General features: G+C 36.6%; 1 pseudogene; it reads right to left on the bottom strand.

Moving 5' to 3' along the window:
* Positions 1-6,071: 6,071 nt before the first annotated feature.
* Positions 6,072-8,702, bottom strand: LOC103589387 (annotated as a pseudogene).
* Positions 8,703-18,132: the final 9,430 nt, after the last annotated feature.

The following is an 18,132-nucleotide window of genomic DNA, read 5'->3' on the forward strand; positions in this document are numbered from 1 at the left end:
ACAACATATAAAAAAAATCCTCGTTTATGAGTAACTAAGAAGCTAATCTGTAATTATAATTCAGAAGTACAATAAATATTGAAACATTTAAAAGTATAGTAAACATTTTAAAACTCATGAAAGTATCACACTCTTTTTACATGTAAGGAAGCACAAGGCAATCAGGACACTATCATTACCTTTTTGGCAGATTTCTAAACTTAGAAATAAACTTAATTATTTGACAAATTTATAATATCTCAGCCTACAAATATTTATTGAGCATACACTATGTGTCAGGCACCGTTATAAGAATGGAAGATACAGAGGGAATAAAGCAGACAAAATTCCCTGCCCAAATAGAGCTTACATTCTAGTGGGGAAGACAAATGATAAACAAGATTCAAAAGAGAAATAAGCAGTGTGTTTGTGATAAGTACTAAGGAGAAAAAGAAAGAAGAAAAGGAAGATTTCTGCCATATTGACTCTGCTATTTCAGCAAGAATGAAGATTCTTAATCCTAAATTGCAAACAGGATATTTTTAAAGTAGTCAGACTTTGTCAGGCTTTTAAAAAAAAAAAAAAGACTTTCTAATGGTTACAAGTTTTCTAAGAATATTACCCAATGTTAAGTATAAAGGCATTTAGTTTTTAAATAGAATGAATAGTCCAATCTGCTAAGCCTAGCAAGCTTCTAAACAACCAAGTAAGTATAAAGGCATTCAGTTTTTAAATAGAATGAATAGTCCAATCTGCTAAGCCTAGCAAGCTTCTAAACAACCAAGTGTTCGCAGTATCAGAACGTAGTCACAGTGACTGGTAAATGCAGCAGATCAAGGAAACCAAGTATGCACAAACAAACTATGTCTGCCAGGAAAAGTACTGGAAAATCCACAAAGAAAGTAGCAGTGTGAAGCTGAGAAATACAGATAGAACATCAGGGAAATCTGTCAGCAGAAACAGGGTAGAGATGGATCCCAAGGAATATGGCAAAGACTTACCTAATTACTTAGGAACACAGAGCAAGGGTGTGAGAATGTAATGGTACCAACAGTAAAAGTCACTAATCAATATCTTAAATTCTTACTGACTTCACACAGAATGAATCCTAGAGCTGTCTCAAACACTGGAGTCCCACAGATTGTATGCCTGCCACCTGCCCAACTCCTTGAGGTGCTTTCAAGTTTTTGCATAAGGATCAAAGCTGAAATTAAATTAAGGAGTATAAAGCCATTTTGGGGTTGCTGCTTCTCCGATGCTAACATTTCAGTGGCTAAAAAAGTAGCACAAATTTTCTCACTGACATTCTTTTGTCTGATAAAGTAGGATACCTAATTTTTAAATAAACATATTTTGCCCAGAACTCAACATAGCATTTTCATTTAAAAATTTTTCAAGTCTAGCCCATAAAAATAGCTTTCTTAAACTTGCCTCCTTATTTTTTAAAATAACTAATTACTCACCATGTCCCAGAGCTGAGCATTATAATGTTCCTCCAGGTGGAGGCTCAGTGAGGACCTGTTGTGAAGAGTGAGGGACACATTACTAGCAAAGCTCAATAATTTTGCTCTTCAGCTACCTTTTCCTTTCTGAGTAAATACAGCAAAATAAACCACACAAATATTAAGAAAAGATATCTGGAGAAATGCCAGGAAAGTCCAAAGGTGACAAAAAGGAAAAGAAAGAAAATCTCTCTGAATGTAAAGTTACAAGCATATTATACACTCGTGTAATGAATGGGAAAAGTAATCAAACTACTAAAATGTTNGATTCTTAATCCTAAATTGCAAACAGGATATTTTTAAAGTAGTCAGACTTTGTCAGGCTTTAAAAAAAAAAAAAAAAAGACTTTCTAATGGTTACAAGTTTTCTAAGAATATTACCCAATGTTAAGTATAAAGGCATTCAGTTTTTAAATAGAATGAATAGTCCAATCTGCTAAGCCTAGCAAGCTTCTAAACAACCAAGTGTTCGCAGTATCAGAACGTAGTCACAGTGACTGGTAAATGCAGCAGATCAAGGAAACCAAGTATGCACAAACAAACTATGTCTGCCAGGAAAAGTACTGGAAAATCCACAAAGAAAGTAGCAGTGTGAAGCTGAGAAATACAGATAGAACATCAGGGAAATCTGTCAGCAGAAACAGGGTAGAGATGGATCCCAAGGAATATGGCAAAGACTTACCTAATTACTTAGGAACACAGAGCAAGGGTGTGAGAATGTAATGGTACCAACAGTAAAAGTCACTAATCAATATCTTAAATTCTTACTGACTTCACACAGAATGAATCCTAGAGCTGTCTCAAACACTGGAGTCCCACAGATTGTATGCCTGCCACCTGCCCAACTCCTTGAGGTGCTTTCAAGTTTTTGCATAAGGATCAAAGCTGAAATTAAATTAAGGAGTATAAAGCCATTTTGGGGTTGCTGCTTCTCCGATGCTAACATTTCAGTGGCTAAAAAAGTAGCACAAATTTTCTCACTGACATTCTTTTGTCTGATAAAGTAGGATACCTAATTTTTAAATAAACATATTTTGCCCAGAACTCAACATAGCATTTTCATTTAAAAATTTTTCAAGTCTAGCCCATAAAAATAGCTTTCTTAAACTTGCCTCCTTATTTTTTAAAATAACTAATTACTCACCATGTCCCAGAGCTGAGCATTATAATGTTCCTCCAGGTGGAGGCTCAGTGAGGACCTGTTGTGAAGAGTGAGGGAGACATTACTAGCAAAGCTCAATAATTTTGCTCTTCAGCTACCTTTTCCTTTCTGAGTAAATACAGCAAAATAAACCACACAAATATTAAGAAAAGATATCTGGAGAAATGCCAGGAAAGTCCAAAGGTGACAAAAAGGAAAAGAAAGAAAATCTCTCTGAATGTAAAGTTACAAGCATATTATACACTCGTGTAATGAATGGGAAAAGTAATCAAACTACTAAAATGTTGTTATCACTACCTTTACGGAGATGCCACCCAAGTGAGATAAAGAAAAAGATCCTCTCCTAGAATGTGTGATATCTCACATTCTCTAATAAATTTCTGGATCTGGTTTATTTTAAGCTCTTCTAGTACTACGATCAGAATAGAATGTTCTGTTTTATTAAATAGCTAAAGGAAAAAGTTTCACATGGGCAAATACACTTGCAAATGAAAGTTATCTATTCTATAATAGAAATTAATAAGAAAATAAAATGCAATTACAAAAAGTTACTTTACAATAAACATGGCTGATGTACATAATCTATGACAATGGGATTGTATTTGTAACAGCCCCTACTTTCTGAATGGCTCTGATTCTATGCAGCACTTTCTGAATGGCTCTGATTCTATGCAGCCATCTCAATTCAAATGCCATTAATCATTACCTCAAGAAAGATGTATTTCGATTTCTACTTAGCAGAGTTGAAGAGTGCATGAGAGGTCTGAAAAGTCTTGGTCTTGGTCAAAAATATAACAGGAAACCATCTCTAAATTCTATGGTTTTATTCCTCCATAAACTTACTCAGCTTGAAAATAACACAATTTTTGAGATATTTTGTCATAGATTCCTATTTCTTTCCTACATATCAGTATTATATAAAAATAGCCCAGACACTTGGTTTGCCTGACTCCTCTTTTTGACTCCCAAGATAAAATAATTGTCCCATTACTGGCTAATATTTCACCAAGGGCCCTCAGTCCCTTCATGGAACTTCCAGAATCTGCTCCTTAACTCTGCATACCATCACTTAGGGAACAGCCGTTTGTGTTCAAGAAAATATTCCAGTATAAATGAACCATATCAAACACTTGTCAACAATGGCAAATAATCTGAAGTTAGTCATCAAACTTTAGGTTCTCAACTTTTATGTGTACTTTAAAACTAATAAAATGCAAAATTTTTCAGACATGAAAGTTAAATCACAACTCACTCTCTCAAGGCCATAAATATATAGCCAAGTGAAGTTTCTGAACCCAGTTACTGGGAGAATTTCTACATAGCTCAGTATGAAGAGTTCACTACTTAAAGAATATCCACTCCATAATGGATTAGTAACTTAAAAAAAAAGTGCCCAACTTAAAAATATATTTTGATCTAGACTGAAAGAGTAAATCACACTCTTTTCTTTATAGTATATTCTTTACACTTGGAATAAGCAGACATATGTCTGTTTTCTAACAGCAAAAATTTTACATTATGGTTCTTTCATGAGTACTTAATGTTCATTTTTCTTCTAAAACTGAACTCACTCACTGCAATTACTCCTGATGCTATTTTTTTCTATGATCATATTTTTTATTCTTCTGATAATTTTTCTGAAAAAGGTAATTAAATATATAGATTTAATTTAATTAATATATAGATTTAAACACATTTTAAAACCTAAATATTTATAAGTCAGTTATATGAGAAGAATTCTCACTTTTACTTACGTGGGTTTGAAGCTAATTTTAGCTTCAGCATGTGTTCTCATACAATGTGTTTCCCAGAAAAAGAAAAATTACCAGGACTGTAAATCAGAAACAACACAGTGCTAGTTAGTTATCCAACAAGGTTGTGTTATTACCACTTAACATGTGGTGAGAAAGATATTGCAACATGGCATACATCAACTTTCATCTCATTTCAAAAGTCAATATTTAAACTAAAGGAGTCCAAAGCCAAGATTTTGTGTTGAGAGATTCAAAATCTTTTTTCTACAACTGTGTGGTCGCATGTCCATTTTCTCTAAGTGCTTTGCTCGCTAATGTATTCCCTATGTGCCAGTGAACTTGCTTTCCAATGTTTCTTTGTCTTCCATTTCACAAATGTTCCATTGCTGGATCACAGTACTACTGCTTCAAATACTGATCAGAGCTGTTTAGTGCCTTAAGATGTGTTTATCATATCAGTACTCCTGTGCCTATGTGTAAACATGAGAACACACATACACAATTTACTCCTTCAGTCTAAAGCAAAATACATTTTCATTGAAACACATTCTGAACACTTCTTCAGTATACCACCAGATAAATTCAGTCCCACAGAATCTGAACAACTTTAACCAAAGTCACTAATTCTCCATGTTTTCTCCAATTAAACACGGAGAAAATTAGTTTGTAGATTATAAAAACAGCTTGTAACTTTGTAATTTCAATTTGAAATCTCACATAATCCATGCCAGGAAATAAATGGACTTACATAGACTCTTAGAAATAGTTAGTTTTGAGTTTCTGGTTTTTTTTGTTTTTGTTTGTTTGACCAGAAGGAGCTCACTTCAGATTTCTCCAGTTATAAGAAAAAACATTAAAAAAAAATTAACCTTGGAGGAGTGCTTACTATGTGCCAGGCTTGCAATATATGTTAGCTCAACTAATCCTCACAACAACCCTGAGAAAGTAGCCATTACCCTCATTTAAAAATAAGAATTCTAAAAGTCAGAGAGGTTTTAATTTGACTAAAGGAGCTCTGATTCAAATTCATATCTGTCTGATGCCAAAAGCAGGGCTCTCTTCTGCTCTGCTCTTTTATCTAATAAAAAATGCACAAAGAAGAGTTTAATGGATTGTCATCCTTGTATAAATAAATATAATCTCGACTGAATTGCAAACTTACCAAACAATGTCCAAAGCAATTTTCTTTTCTTTCTCCTAACTTGAGCAACTACACAGTGGTTTAACTTCCAACTGGCCAATCAACAAGTGAATAATAAATGATAGGAAGTACATGGAAATACAAGATCTCTGCAGTTAAGCAAATAAAGCTAACTGAGGTGATTAATAAAAGACACTATGCACAGTGCTCCAATAAAATGTATATAACTTCCAGAAGGTAAATAACATAATACGGAAAGAATATGTCTTAGTATCTTAAAATAATATTAGGATGCTTGAAGTAAGCAAAAATGGGTCATGATTTACATCTGACCAATTTACTTAGTAAAATACATGCCACAGGACAGTACTGGGAAACTCTGTATACTAGTTTACATGAACAATCAATGTGATAGGTGCAATAATCAGAGACATAGCAGGAGATTTTTTTTTTTCTTTCAATGTTCAGTTTCCTTTCACGATCCCCATCTCCCTGAAGGCAGGTGCAGGCAGCTAGGAGATGTCAAGAGATGTTCACTTGAAGATTCTGCCCTGATTGATTCTTTGCCCACAGGCTGGGAGGCCCCCTCCCAGGAAAAGTACTCTTGAACTAGCATCTGTGTCTCCTGCCAGGATCCAGTTTCCGCCATGTATATGACTCGCAGTCCACCTGTCAATGTGGACTCAGTGGAAAGGCAAGCCCCTGGCCTTGGAAGATCCAGACTCCAGAAATGGAGCTACTAGTGTTGTTTCCAAAGAGGATGACACTGGCAAAGGCATTCCTCCTCAGCTTGTCTAGTCGCCAGGACATTCCAGTGATGAGGTTGCAACTCATGAAGGTTTGGATGAGCTCTTCAGGGAAGCAGTACTCAGAGTACCACAGGGACCAGACATTCTTATCAAAGTGTTCCCCAAAATATGGCAGCGCCACAAAAAGTGTGCTCTCATTGGAGTACTTGTGCTTAAATTTCCCCAACACAAAGGTACTCTTGGGCAGGTAAGCAAAGGGGTCCTTAGCCCTGGGCTCAGCAGCCAGCGCCTGCTCACACTATCTCCTCCTCAGGAGCAGGGGCAGCTGCCTTTTTCTCCTCTTTCCACTCATCCTGGGGCTTCTGCTTCTCTTCCCGCAAGCCCTTCTCTTTCCGTGGAGTGTCCTTTTTAGGCTGGCTCTCCACAAAATTTTTAGCATCACACTAGGCCATCTTCTCACACAGTTTCACCTCCTCCAAGACAGCCCGGAACTGGGGCTGGTTAATGCAGGTGAGGAACCAGCAGATGGCATTCAAGAAGGCCTGATGGATGATGAAAGAAGGCTCCAAGACCTGTTTATAGAGCCACAATAGGGTGCAGACAACTGTGATGTAAGCCAGCGTCACTCATTTGCCCACCAGAACAGTCCTCATCTTCAAGTGAGCATCCAGCAGCTCCAGGATCTGCCTCACCTCCTCCTTTGCATTCTCAGTGGCCTGTTTTTTGTGGTGCATGATGCCCAAGGTGGGAAACACTCAAGTACTAGCTGGGGGCACTATGTCACTATCAGCATAGCTTACCCACTGCTCCACCTGGGCTGCTGCCTCTGGAGTACTTCCCTGCAGCTCCTCATTGCTCACACAGTAGGCAATGGCATTGCTCTCAAACACATAAAATCCACTGTCACTCTCAAGTGCTAGAACTTCCCAGCAGGAAATTTGCAGTTGGTTTGGCCAAAGTGGACATAGAGTGGTGCAAGAGTACCCGGACCTGAACCCCCCTATACTGAGCAGTGTGAGGGCCTTGAAGGCCCTGCGGTTTTCAGGAATATGTGTATAGGGTCCCAGCTACCATGGTGATTCCACAGAGAACACTTCTTAAATGAGTTAGAAGTTGGCATGGTCTTGAGAAATATTTAGCCTTAGAATAGGCAGAGGCAAAAGTATTCCAGAAAGAGAACACAGCTTGAGTAAGGACTATGGGCTGGAATAAACCTGGAACTTTTAGATATACCTACATAGCTGGAAAGAAACACTGAGAATGTTTAGGATGAACCTCTCATTTCAAAGATAAGAAAAACAAGTCTCAGAGTGATTAAACGGTTTGCCCAAGTCACACAGCTACAAGCAGGGCTTAATAAAAAAACGCTGCTCACCTGCCATTATGGCCACTGCTATTTCCACTCTAACAGTGGTTGCCATCCATCATTAATCATGAGACCCTGGGGATTCTGTGAAGTTACCTCAGGAGCCTAGTGGGAGTCAGAGGGAGGGGTGTTCAAATATGGCATCTCTGCTTTGATCCCTTTTATATATTGGATTTCTGGTAAGATTTATTTGAAGAAAGAATCCTTCTGTTAAAAAAAAGCACTCTGCAAAGCTTTATTAGTAATTAATCAACATTGTTGAGTTCTGTGCTACGTGACACAGACACAAACATAAAAGGAAAAAGCCTTTTCTTTCAACATACTAATTTACTCATTCAACAAGCAAGTATTGAATGTATGTTATGTATCAAGTACTTAGTTATTATACATGGGGTGAGCAAAAACATGCAGATCTGGCCTGGGGTTAGGAGGTGGTGTACTAGAAAGACATTAATCAAATATTAATCAAATAACACAAGGACATAAAACACACACACACACACACACAACTATGATGGCATGAGGGAAAGTTGTAACATACAAAGAGAGTATATGACCAGGAGCCTTTAGTGGAAGAAGTCACAGTCTAGTAGAAGTGAAGTGACTATGTGAACCAACAACTATTACAGATACAAGTGCTCAATAATAGGTATGCGTTAGGCTATGTGGTAATACAGAGGAGGCAATGAAGAACTGAGTGGGGGAGGCAGGGACACCTCACAATAAAGGAGGCATTCATGTTTTATCTAGAAAGGGTTAATAAGGACACATTATTATGTCAAGAAAGGATTGACAGGAAAAGGAGGGAAAAAAGAAGGATATTTCATACAGAGGCATCATATGTACAAAAGGAATAGAAACTGGGTAGAAATTTAAGAAATGGCAAGCCTTTCCAAGGTCAGAGTAAAAGGTGGCTGTCTCAAAGAGGAAATGGAGCTACAAAAGTATACAGGGGCCACCTCACACAAGGCCATGTAAGCTATACCACCAATCTGAGATTTAACCTGCACAGCTTGCCAAGGAGATGATGTGGAATCACTGAAGGTCATGATCAGGAGTCTGACATGATCAGATATGCACTGGAGAAACCTCATTCAGAAAGCCTTGTGGAGGACAGACAGGAACAGGGAAGACTACTGGCCAGGAGACCAACCACAAGCACTACTATTTCACAGACAAAGGATAACTCAAACTGTGGATTTGTCTTAGGTCTCCTAACACATGTCAGCATTTTAAAAGTTTGTTAAATGAACTAATTATTTCATGAAAAGGAAATAAAGTCAGCATGCTAGAGTAGGGCAAGAATATAGAGAATCATAAAAGGCAAGAGAAAACATATGTTCTGATGCTGTAGGAAAAGAAGTCACTGAAAGCTTTTAATCACAGTACTGAGATAATGTGAACTCCATTTAGGAAAGCTTACTATGGGGCCGGCCCGGTGGCGCACTGCTACAGTGCGCCGCTTGGGAGCGCGGTGGCGCTCCCGCCGAGGGTTCGGATCCCACATACAGACCGGTTCCCGCTCACTGGCTGAGCGAGGTGTGGGAGCAACACCGAGGGTTGCAATCCCGTTGCCGGTCCCGGTCCGGTACGGGCGCGACACTGAGGGTTGCGATCCGTTGCCAGACACGAAAAAAGACAAAAAGGAAAAAAAAAAAAAAGGAAAGCTTACTATGTAATAGTATATCTCATAGAACAGAAAAATGATGGAATTACAAATTTAAGTAAGCTTTTAACAAGGCAGCTAAAGTAGTTTAGATAGGAGTTAAAAATATTTACCCTGGTAAGAGACCAGCATGAACACACGAAAAAGAAAGATAAAAGACACATTTTCAAAGAAAGAGAAATGAAGTCAGTCAGTAAACTAGTTCAGAGATTAGCAAACTTCTTCTATAAAGGACCAGATCACAAATATTTTGGATTTTGTGGGCCACCTGATCTCCAACAAAGCTACTCAATTCTGTTACTGTAACAGGAAAATAGCCATTGCCAGACATAGACAACATGTAAAAAAAAAAAAAAAAAGTGTGGCTACATTCCAATAAAACTTTATATACACAAGGGTGATTCAAAAACTTCATGGAAAAAATGAATTAAAAGATAATACAAATCCTTCCATGTACTTTTTGAAGACCCCTTGTATATAATAGGTAGTGGGCTAAATCTGGCTGATAGACCAGAGTGTACTGACTCCTGGACTACATACATAGCTGGAGAAACATACATAGCTGGTGGACAGTCACTAGCATATTTAGCCATGAGTGACTGAAAACCTAAGATAACAGTGTAAAACAGAAGTTTAGTTCTCTCTTACTCAAAATCCACAAGTAACAGACAGGTCTGGTATGGCAAACCCACATTTCTAAAAGACCCTGGCTCCTTCTATACAGTTATTTCACCATCCTTAACGCAAGACTTCTAGCCCTTGGTTCAAGGTATCTACTTGAGCTCCAGCCATCAAATCAGCAAGCAACAAAGAAGAAAGGTAAAAAAGGGCATGGCCCTTCACTTTAAGGACAATTCTGTAACTCAGAAAGCTTTTTTGCTTGGCTAGGTCTACTGTCATATAAAAGCCAATACGTACCACATTTGTTTCAAAGTGAATGGCTTACTATCTTCAGCTTTTATCATCCTTTCTCCCTAAACCAAAAAATATTTTTCATACACCTCTTGATTGTTGGCCTGTATAAAATTTCTTATTGGCTGAAAGCTACTCAATAAACTGTTATCCTTCTGTCCGTAGTAATAAAACTATACAACACTATAAACATTTTCCATGTTTAACTCCAACATATTTGGTTTTCTGGCTGGAAACAGTAGAGCTTTTGTTTTTAAAATTAAAGCAGACCCTTAGACCTAATCTGCCTCAGAATGCCAAATATTTTTCTCTTCTGTTATGTTCTCGCATTACTATCACCTATTCCAAAAACACGTGACTACAGAAGAAACTGACCTCACTGTCTCTGGGTTGTCCTTGAAAATGGTTCATTGGCATGAGAGTAGGAAAAACAGTGTCCAAAGATAAAGATCTTTTAGAGAGTCTACTATATAGGAGATTTATACTGTGAAATTATGCGTATGGTAAACAATAGTCTTAGTAGTACAACTATGATGAGATGTTTCACCTAGAACTGGTGATATAGATACACTCCTTTTACTGAAATATAATGTGACTTTCCTTAAAAGATGACTTATGACTAAAACTGCTATTTTAAAAAGACAAAGATTCGCTAAGTTTCTGGGTGAATATTACCAAAAAGATAAAAATTTAGAACCCCAGATAGTTCTAATGAGTTAAAAGGGGTTGATCCTTAGAATCATGCAATAATTACATATGTGTTGACACTAACTCTCAATTTAAACAATTTTGCAAGAGCTATTAAGCTTTTACTTTGGCACTGAAAACATGCAGACAATTCAATCAACATTTAAATCTTTGAAAACTAGTTTTTAAATTATCTCTCACATTGACCTTTTAATTTTTTACGTTTAAGGATATTTCAAAAATAATAAATAACACACAAATCTTTCCAAATTGCAACTAAAGTCATAATCTCTACCCTAGATTTTATTTCAGATATATCTCAACTCACATAATATTTTTATTACCTTACATTTTAATCAAAGATCAAAAACTTCACTTCTAAAGCTCTGTAAAGTAAATTAACTTTATGGAACCCAACTACATATTTTGTAATAAAATTTTATATTACATTTCAAGAAAGAATGCTGTCCTTATAAAGATAGCCAATGTGGCTCAGACAATAATAATGGTAAAAATATTTAAAAGAAATGTGAGAAGTAAGAAATATTTTAATAAGCCAAGGCAATATTCAACTTTCAGGAGTCTCTATAAAATGCTTACTGACTCCCTCAGGGATTACCAACCTAACTGGGTCTGAGTAGGATTCTTAGACCTTACAGTGTTATCAGAGAGGGCAAGGGAGGGGATCATTTGAACACACTGTGTCAGGGTGTTCCACATGTCTTATCAGACTCCTAATACCTCAACTATCTAACGATTATGGATTACTAACAAGATCATTTAAAATGCTTTGATCAGTATCTATTTTAACTACATGAGTAATGTGTGAAAGCATGCTTACTATTTAAATTTAAAATATACACGAATTTATAGACTAAAAGAATGTGTATGACCTTCCTAAAATTCTTTTCATGTCACTATCCAGTTCAGTAATCTTTAATACAAGCTACTCATCACTAGGAACACAGACTTAAAACACTTCGGTCTGGCCTTTAAGTGACTCTAAAGTCTTGTCTCCTTTATCTTATAGGTCCTTAGCCTCTCAAAACTTTCAAATTTGAACCTCTTTTCTAGCCAAGACAGCTTTCTCACATTTTTCCAACCATACCATGTCCATTCCAAACTCGGGATTTCAAAACTATTTGATTCTTTTGCTTAAACTTACACTATCATCCTCACCACTCAGCTAAAACACGAACGTTCTCACGTGAACTCCTGACCACTCCAGCCCAAGCAGAGTCCTCTTATTTCAGAATATAGTAATACATGTTACCTACACTATACCTTTTGACAGTGTACACCATCAGAGCACCCTTATAATAATAAGCAATAAACATTTCTGAGTAATAAGTAACACTGTAGACCTGCCGTAATGAGCTAAATTCTGTTCTTCCAAGATTCATATGTTGAAGCCCTAAGTACCTAAGAATGTGACTCTATCTGGAGAGAGAGCCTTTGAAGAGATAAAGTTAAAATGAGGCTTTTAGGGTGAGCCCTAATCCAATATGACTGGTATTCTTATTAGAAGAAGAGGTTAGGACACTCAGAAAGAGACCCCAGAGAGATGCACACTCACAGAGGGACAACCTTGTGAAGAGTTAAGTTAAAATGAGGCTTTTAGGGTGAGCCCTAATCCAATATGACTGGTATTCTTATTAGAAGAAGAGGTCAGGACACTCAGAAAGAGACCCCAGAGAGATGCACACTCACAGAGGGACAACCTTGTGAAGAGGCAGCAAGAGGGTAACCATCTGCAAGCCAAAGAGAGAGGTCTCAGAAAAACACAACCCTGCCAACACCTTGATCTTGCATTTCCAGCCTCCAGAACTGTGAGAAAATCAATTTCTGCTCTTTCAGCCACCCTGTCTGCAGTATTTTGAGGCAGCCCTAGCAAACTAGTATACATGCCAGATGCCCAGACACTGTGTAAAGTGTCTTACCTATGTTAATAATTTATTCTCAACATAGCTCTGTAAGGTGTGCTTATTATCTGAGAAAACTGAAAAAAATGAAGTAATTTGCTTAAGGTCTCACAGATATACATTCTAGAGCTTTAAGACTGCTTTCCTCTAAAGTTCATGATATTTAACCACCATGGTATACTGACCATATGTGAATGATCCAAACAGAACATTATTATTACTAGTTCTGCTTTTTAAGTAGAATGCTAATAAGTGATGCACTAAAAATCAGAAAACTACATTTTTCTTTTTCCTATTTTCAAGAGCATATGTAGTAGTCAGGTTCCAAAATTAATAATGACCTATCTAAAATAGTTGTTTTCAGAAATGCTCAAAGAATGGAGTTTGGCATATATATGTTTATCTTGGTTTCATCCATATTATGCTTCCTACTTTATATCGAACATGAATAATAACCCACAGTAGCCAGGACCTAACAAAAAAAGTTATTGTACTTCACTGATGCAAAAGCTGGCTTTTTTTTTTTTTTTACATTATAACATCTTTGAAAAAGATACATCTTAAAATCAGTAACACTTATCATCATCGTAGACAAACAAGACTGTACCTTAGAGTTCATTAAATAATTCACTCACTGAAGTTATATGTTACCTCCTAGACTTCAGTAAAAAACGAGTGATCACAAGATCATCCATGATGCATCCCTGTGATGAGCTAAAGGAACACAGGACAGGTGGGCCAGTCAAAGAAAAATGTTTCTCATCTAAAGTTGCAGTGCAGACAACGGGGAAAAAAAGAGCAAAAAAAGAAGGAAAAAAGAAAAAAGGGCAAATGAAATAGCAAACTTAGCAGGACAAGTACTAGAGCTCATTGTAAACATCCCAAAGAATTGTAAGAAAAAAGACAAAAGAAGAGACACAAAGAATTCTTACACACAATCTCCCACACACACCTTATGAAAGGGAAAAGTCACCAAATAGGAGGCAGACTCTATGTACACAGTGTGTCCATAAAGTGGAAACCAGTCTCACACTTTATAGTCACACCTCATATACTGCCTTGGAAGGCAGGCCTCCTAGGCGAGGCATCGAGTTTCATAGCCAAGCTCAAACACAGGATTGTTAACACTAATCAACAGCAAGATCTGTGAATGAGAAGAAAGATAGGTAAATACTCACATGAAATATGGCCCCAATTTGAGGACTTACAACACTTACCCTATTGATTATCTGTTATTTTGGCAAATGAATATACCAATAACAATCATTGAATGCTTTGTGTATCAATACAGTATTCCACAATTTAAAAGACTATTTTATCAACAATAAAGTCTGTGTTCATCTGTAGCTACCTCTTAATCCTTATTTCTATTAGAAAATAAGTGTTTTCTGGGCCGAGCCCGTGGCGCACTCGGGAGAGTGCGGCGTTGGGAGCGCAGCAGCGCTCNTGAGGGCTGAGCCCGTGGCGCACTCGGGAGAGTGCGGCGTTGGGAGCGCAGCAGCGCTCCCGCCGCGGGTTCGGATCCTATATAGGGATGACGGGTGCACTCACTGGCTGAGCGCGGTGCGGCCGGTCTCAAAAAGGACAAAAAAAGAAAAGAAAAGAAAAGAAGTGTTTTCTTTGATGTTACAAGGAATACAGCTTACATCTCATTAGAATAAGATGTAATTACAAACAAATCAAATTGAAGCTGAGATAAGACTCTTTGAAGAGTAAAAGAAAATGATAGATTTAAATTATTTTTTCCATTAAACAACACAATAAAAATCAGGCTGTTTCCACCAAAGGGCTGCCAAAAATACTACTGATAGGATTTGCCAGTGATCCACAATTTATATTTTGTTTGACAAGAGCACAGTAAGTCTATCAAAGTTAATTCTAGCCTATTACCCAAGTAGCTAGAAATTAAATACAGAATTTTACCACCATAAATATTTTGCAAACTCAATACTCTGTTCTTTTTCTCTCTAGAGATGAGCTTTACCAGTTGTTTTTAATCTTACAAATAAGAAACCATTAAAACCTGATATGCTGACCTAAATTACAAAAGAAGGTTAAAATAAGTTACCCCACACTCTGAAATATGAAAGCCTTTTATCTTTATGTGTTGTGGTTGATAATTATACTACGTCTTTACAGGGAGAGGGTTATCATAAAAACAACTTTCATTTAAAAAGGAACATAAAACTGTCTAAAAAATAAAGTCTTTAAATATGAACAAAAGGAAAATTACAAGGCATAATTGGTTAGAAAATATGATGGAATATAATTTCAAAATGTTGGATCTTGAGAACTTTAAAGGCCTTCATTTATTGTGAACTTACAAAGTAAAGTAAAACTTGTAATCATGATCACAACTAACTAAAATCTATTGGCAACATCAGATCTTTATTTATAATATGGGGATAAGAGTAGTTACTGCCTCATGGACTTGTAAGAAGTAAATATGTTAATACATGTAAAAAAAAGCACAAGGAACAATGCCTAGCATAGTATGTTCCTGTTAGTGTTTGCTCTTAGGAATAATATTAGAACTGGCTATTAGTATTAACATAAGCATTAATATTGTCAGCACTGTCTGAAGGCTCAGTCCACCTCTATCTAGTCAACATACAACTCCATTTAAGTTGCACCCCTCACGAAGCCTCTTGTCACTATCTCAGCACATACAGACATGACTCTTCTAAATGCCTACTGCTTTCTGTTAGTCGGACCATATACACTAGAATTCAATTACATTTTGTTTTTCACTGTTTTGTATGTTAATCAAATAATCAAACGGATTACAAAATCCTTGAAAGATGAGACCATGAATACACAGCTTCTGCTGTCTTTCCCAGTTCTCAAGCCTCAAAGCCTGAAGAGAGCCACTCCCTTCAGAGCAGAGGGCAAAAACTGAATCGTCTTCAACTAACACTAGTCATAGGCAAGGCAGAAGGTGCTAAAAGCTAAGAATATCATAAAGGTACACATCAAGGTCCTAGCCTTCAGGTATCTCCCATTTTAGCTAGAGAGAGAGAAATATACATACTATAAAGCGGCAGAAGTTCTAAGCTAAATTACATACTATAATTTCTACTATAATCTCTAAATCTTATACTATAGTTTCTAGAATACTATGGAATTCTAAGGAAGGAAAGATAATTGAAGCACAGTATAAGGGGGTTAGGAAAGACATAATGGAGAAGGACCATAAACATGAAGAGTAAGTCTTCTATAATAATAATACTAAGAACTACCAGTCAAAGAGCATTTAGCAACATACTAAATAATTTTTATACAATAAGAAAAAGAGCTAATATATACTGTGTTCAGTATGTGCCAGAAACTATTCTAAATGCTTTATAAATATTAACACATTTGCTCTTCAAAATAGCCCTTTGAGACAGCTACTGTTATCTCCTTTTTAAAGATAAGGGAAGTAAGGCACAGAAAGGTTAAGTAACTTGCCCAAGATGATACAGCTGATAAGTGGAAGGACTAAATTATAATCCCAGGAACCTGAGCTCCCAAGTCCCTATTCTTTTTATGTTTAACTACTCTCCAAGGGGCTCAGGTAATGCTCATAACAATCTTGCAAAGGTTGTTGTGCATTCTACATATTATAATCTATGTGAAGTGAGTTACCAGCATTTTTCAGCGCACAATCTCAGCAGCTATATGTGGCAGCCATAATGATCTGAGTTGTATAGGTAGGAGGTTTAGGAATTTAGCCAAAGTTGCAGTTTGTATAGTCAAGATATGAAATACAGTCAGTTCTTGTCTTCCCACTCAGCCATGAAGTATATGAGCAGAAAATAAAGGCTGAGGAAGTTTTATTTACTTTTTTATTGGAACATAGTTGATTATTCATATCTGTGGGGTACAGCTTTGAATATCAGTACCTGTGTGCAATATGGGATGTTCAAATCAGGATAATTAGTATATTCAACATTATATAATTGAGGCCATTTTATCCTCAGTGACTCCATCAGATAGAAATTAATACATCTATTTTATAGATAAGAAGACTGAGTCTTTGTTAAGAAATTTACATAATGAACTTAGTAAAAGTATAGTAATGTGTGAGCCTCGAGGAGACATGATTACAAATCCAAAACTGCTTTACTTTCCACTAAACTACCCTGTCTCTTAACCTCTAAGTATCAATCATTCCACTAACAATTACATAAATCTGAGTGAGGAGGTTCACCCCTGTGATCTCTGGCTTTATAAAAGGAAATTAACTGAAAGCCTACAGCAGGTATGTACTCTGTTTCTATCGCCTGCTAGCAAAAGTTGAACTAGCTTCAAATGCTTCTACCTTATTGTAAAAATATGTTCCATAAAGGGAATCCCACCAATATTTTAACGGCAATGAAGGAAGGAATGTAATGGCAAATACTAAAAGCAAAGTCTAAATGGGACTTGTTTGTTCCTCATCATAAAACTTCTGGAAAAGAAATGCAGCCTATTCCAAACTCTTGCACATAGCAAGAACTGGGACAAGACAAAAAACTGCAAAAGTGATATTAAGCCATCTGTAGCACATTCTTCTCCACTTGCTAATGAAACTAAATGTTTTCTTTTTTAAAAGCGAATACAGTAGTGATTATTTTTTTAAAATTAAGGTTGTTTTTTAACTATTAATGATTAAGAGGAAGATACAAGTGAGAAGTAAAGATAATTACTATATATTTATTTTCTATCCATTAAAAAGTCCTAAGGTAACTATCCTTCCACACTTGATTCAAAATAATCTATTTCAATTATTCCACATGGAGGCAGCAGCTCAATAAGATTAAATTATTTCCTCCAAGGAAGTAACATATTTATGTCTGGCACCTGGTAGACTTACAATTAACATTGCTGAATGAATTAAAAAGAATGAATAAATTTTCATTTGCAGACAAATTAGAACTATTAATACATCCTTGAAAAAAAAAAAGGCTAGTTTTTTAACTGCTTCAACCTCTTATTCTTTTTCAGAATACAATTTATTGACAAATATTTAATCTAATTTACACATGTCAGTAGATAAAGATATGTTTAGTTACCTGTTTGATGTCATATCCTTTTGCCTACCTCCAGTCATTGTTGTCAGAGAATACTAATAAACAGCTTAAATACCTTCACTGCCTCCCTACTAGCTAAAAAGCAATGCCAACAATCCTTAGCAAGGCATGCTTCACAACCTCCCCACCCATTCTCATCTCCCAACCTCAGCACAAGCCCAGGCAGACATTGTGTATTAGCAAATCTAGGCTGAAACGTAGACAACTGTAGTTTAAAAAATAAATGGCAGGGCGGGGG

The sequence above is a fragment of the Galeopterus variegatus genome, unplaced genomic scaffold (assembly GCF_000696425.1).
Source record: "Galeopterus variegatus unplaced genomic scaffold, G_variegatus-3.0.2 Scaffold682, whole genome shotgun sequence".
Lineage (NCBI taxonomy): Eukaryota > Metazoa > Chordata > Mammalia > Dermoptera > Cynocephalidae > Galeopterus > Galeopterus variegatus.